Source organism: Triticum dicoccoides, chromosome 3A (assembly GCF_002162155.2).
Source record: "Triticum dicoccoides isolate Atlit2015 ecotype Zavitan chromosome 3A, WEW_v2.0, whole genome shotgun sequence".
NCBI lineage: Eukaryota > Viridiplantae > Streptophyta > Magnoliopsida > Poales > Poaceae > Triticum > Triticum dicoccoides.
In genome coordinates, this window is record NC_041384.1 from 169826044 (window position 1) to 169830190 (window position 4147).

At 43.8% G+C, this 4147-nt stretch overlaps 1 long non-coding RNA gene across 1 annotated transcript; it reads left to right on the plus strand.

The window, feature by feature from the left end:
* Window positions 1–1144: 1144 nt before the first annotated feature.
* Window positions 1145–3735, plus strand: LOC119271439. Its single transcript, XR_005134531.1, has 3 exons — window positions 1145–1347; window positions 1440–1678; window positions 3432–3735. It is a non-coding gene; the product is annotated as an uncharacterized LOC119271439 (long non-coding RNA).
* Window positions 3736–4147: the final 412 nt, after the last annotated feature.

Genomic DNA, 4147 nt, shown 5'->3' on the forward strand with positions numbered 1-4147 from the left:
CAGCCGATGTGTGGTGGTTTATCACTCGTTCAGCTGACGGCGGTCATTTGATGCTCATTCGCACGTACCAAATTGACCAAACCATTACATCAAACCACATGCAGTACAATGCGTGGGGCGTTCGTGACATTGATGGCTATGGCTGCTTCGTGTCCGAGAAAGATCCCAGCTCCGTTGGGCCAGGCGTATTCAACTGGAGGTGGGTTTATAGACTCGGCAACCACTCCTTGTTCATCGGGCTCAATTATCCGATCATCCAACCAATCATCGATCATATCACCGACGATGATTACTGTGCTATGCAACTTCCATTCGCGAGGGGGGGGGCTGTGTTTACACATCATACCATGGGTTTCATGAATCACCATATCCATAGATTCATCGACACAGCTTGTTGCCAGATAATCTTCAGTGTGTGAAAGGCATCAAGCTTCCATGCGATGGATGGCTTTTGCAAACCCGACATGCAGCGATGTGGTTCATGCCAACAACAAATATGCACAACTTGATTCGTGCTGATATCTAGACTGAGCCATGTTTTTTGCTGCTGTAGCACGACCCTCTTTTATTGGATATTATGTACTGTTGTTAGTTTGAAGCACTCCTCTGGTTTGAAGGATAGATACCTTCCTGGGATCAAGTGCATCCTAACTCACCTGCGTAGGATGTACTGATAATGATGATGGAGATGCTGTGCAGAAGCCATATATATATATATATATATATATATATATATATATATATATATATATACATCTGGGCTATTCTGTTACGCGTAATAGAATATTATTCTGTTACCCTACTTGAACTGATGGTTTCAGACGGTTGTATTGATGAATTCGAGACGGTTGAACCGATGCTTTCACCTAATAGAAAAATATATCCCCCTCCTCCGCCTCCCGCCGACCACCTCGTCTGTGACTAGCCGCGCCACCCCACCTCCCTGCACGTAGCTTCCGCGGAGGCCTCTACCAGTTCCGGCGCTCCGCTCTCATGCGCCGGCACGAAAGGACGTCGCGGTGGCCGAGGCGGCAGGCTGGCTTTTCCAGCCGCACGCGCGCGGTGTAATAGCTCGCTCCGGCGACCTCTGCCTCGCCTCTTGCTACTTTTCTAGAAGCTTCGAGGAGGTTCTACAGCTCCCCCCGCTGAGCTTCTCGTCTCTTTCTAGGTCATTGAGAGCAGCACGCGCCGCGGAGCGCACTAATTTTTCTGGAATTCCGAGAATCTCACGCACGGGCTAGGCCTAGAGCTCCTTTTGTTTCCAAGCGATTGGTGGATTTGTTTGGGGAATCCAGTTCCTCTTATGCCCGAATTTTGTTGGCGGAATCGGTTGGCCAGAGGAGCAAGGTAATGCCCCGCCTTCTAGAACCTTCTGGAGTTATCTCGATGTACTATATGCTCAGCTCTGCATCTGTGTGTGCGTGCGCGCGCCCGTTCAGGTTAGGGCAGTGACGGGAAGAGAGACTGATCGCGATGACGTCCCTGTCGCGGACGATCTCCCTGGCCGGCCCGATGCAGCCGTCGGGGCCTCGCCGGATTCTGAGGACGCAGACCGCCGTCAACCTCGGCGAGCCCATCTTCGACAGTAAGGTGGTGCCATCGTCGCTCGTGGAGATCGCGCCCATCCTTCGTGTCGCCAACGAGGTCGAGGCGGCCAACCCCCGCGTCGCCTACCTCTGTAAGCTACCATTCCTCTCCTCTGCTTTTTTCAGCACTGCTACACGGATACTGTCAGTCAACACAACACTCTGCTAAACTGTACTGCCTTCTTCTAGCATGAAAGTTAGCCTGTGTTACGAATTGCTTTATCTGTAAAATGAAGCTAACCATATTTAGTGCCTACTTATGTCATGCCTCAATAGTCAATACTAGTCATGTGCATCAGCTTATAGGACTACAATTGCTCATTTTTTATATAAAGCTCTACGAATCACACGCAGCTTCTGCCAAAATTACTGCTAGAAACCCACACTTCTCTTTCCCGAAGCCACACTTCTGAACTTGTGGTACGACAAATCTTCAAACTGCTTGAGCGCTGCGGCCTGGGGTTGTTGGGGGTGAACGGCTTGAGCGCTACGGAGTTGAACGAGCTCTGTTGACCATGGTGAACGGCCTGGGGTGGCGTAGGTGAATGGCCTGGGGTGGCGTAGGTGAACGGCCTTTGCGCTGAGGCGGCGACATTCGAGGAAGCCGTGGCTCACTAGCCTGTTCGGGTCATTGAGGATGGATGTTTGAACTCGCATATGTAGAGCATGTATAACGTCCATGTGCAATGTTCTGAGCTATTTCATGTCTGGAACAAACAGAATCAATCATCGCGTACGTGGTCGCTTGTGATTTTTGAAGAAACAGAACCAGTCGAACTTTAGCTTTCATTAGAAGTGAACGTCACCTGTAAGTGAATAGATACAGTTTTCTGTAAATCTGGTTAGACTGCATATTTGGACACAGGAAGGTTGCGCCAAGGAACTGACCATGTTGCTTTATTTATTATAGTTTTTCTGGCAGTTTGGGCCTTTTCTAATTAGTGAAGCTCAACTCGTACTGTGCATGTTATTTATCCCTTTTTTATCTCAAAAAATGTATCCCTTTTTTGTGTTTTTTCAAATATAATCTGGCAGCACATTGTTCTAAATAGAAAAAAGTGTTATAATTTGTTTCCCTAATTTTCAACTTTTTTGTGTGGCTGTGGCCGTGGGGTAGGTGTGTGAGAGGGCAACATTTTTAATAAACAATAAGTTTTCGTGAAGTTAAATTTTTTAACACCATTTTTTCTGAACCTTCGAACTGTTCCACCTAAAAAGTTTGAACGTTTGTTGGAATTGAGCAAAAATCTTTTTCCAAACTTTTCAAACACTTCAAATGGAATCTTTTATTTATTTTGAACTTATGCATTAAAATCTTTTCAAAACACAAAACTGATCATTTTTTTAATTCAGACTTCTATGTTTCTATTTTTTGAAACCGATTTTTCTTGTTTTTAATTTGAATATATCATTGTTTTTAATTCAAAATGTTTTTTTAATTCGAACTGGTCATTGTTTTTTATTTGCACTGATTATTCTCTCTAATTTAAAATGATCATTCATTTTTTAATTCGAACTAATCATGGTTTTTAATTCAAATTGACCATTTCTTTTATTTCAAACTGATCATTGTTTTTAATTTTTACTGATCAATGTTTTTAATTCATACCATTTTGTTCATTTTTGCACGCCCATCAAACTGTCATGTATACCTTCTTTCAAGAAGTAGCAATTATATCATCAGAAAGAAAATTTTCCATATATAATACATGTACAAGAATGACATATACACTACACAGACCACACATTTTCATACATGAATGACATAACACGCTCCCTACTGTTCAGATTGATGCGGAACTTGATGCACCATAGTGTACATGATGCACCTTCCATACTTTTCAGATTGGGTAGATCGTTCGGTTCCATAACACGCTCATCCACGCGACACACGGAGGCAGACACATTGGTCACCTGGAAGGCAGAGCAGGAGCAGCTGCGCAAGGCGGAGCTCGGGAGGACGCCGCGCCCAGCGGACCATGGGACGGCGCGCCTTGGGGGCCGGTGGGGTGGCACGTCATGGGTGCCGGCAAGCGCGGCTGCAAGTGGCTTCTAAGGTCTGATCTACCTGCAATAATCAATAATGTATTAATCCTGCACTCATGTATCCAAAGTGATATTCTCACAAATTACTGGAGTTTGGATGCTCCCTTACATAGCAAGACTGCTACTACTACTACAGATTAAATGTTGTATACATGTAGCCTATACCAACATAGAAGAGATTAAACATTGTCAATTGGATGTAATTTTTTCTGTTTTGTGTACTGACATAGCAGTAATATAAGGCAAGACATTTGAAGGATTGCTCACACTAAAATAAGAAATTGTACTGAACTTAAAATAAGATTTGCACTGAACTAAAACTAGAATTTGAACTGAACTAAAATAGATCTTTGTTTAGGCATTTAAGCAAACACCTGACGGCAAAAAAAAGTGACTGACATTTAGAAATAAATACAATGGTATAGAAAAAATTCATGCAAGAATGAGAAGTACGACTCTAACATTTTAGCAACAAACAAATGACTAGGGTAGCAAATGTTCAAACTGAAACAAAC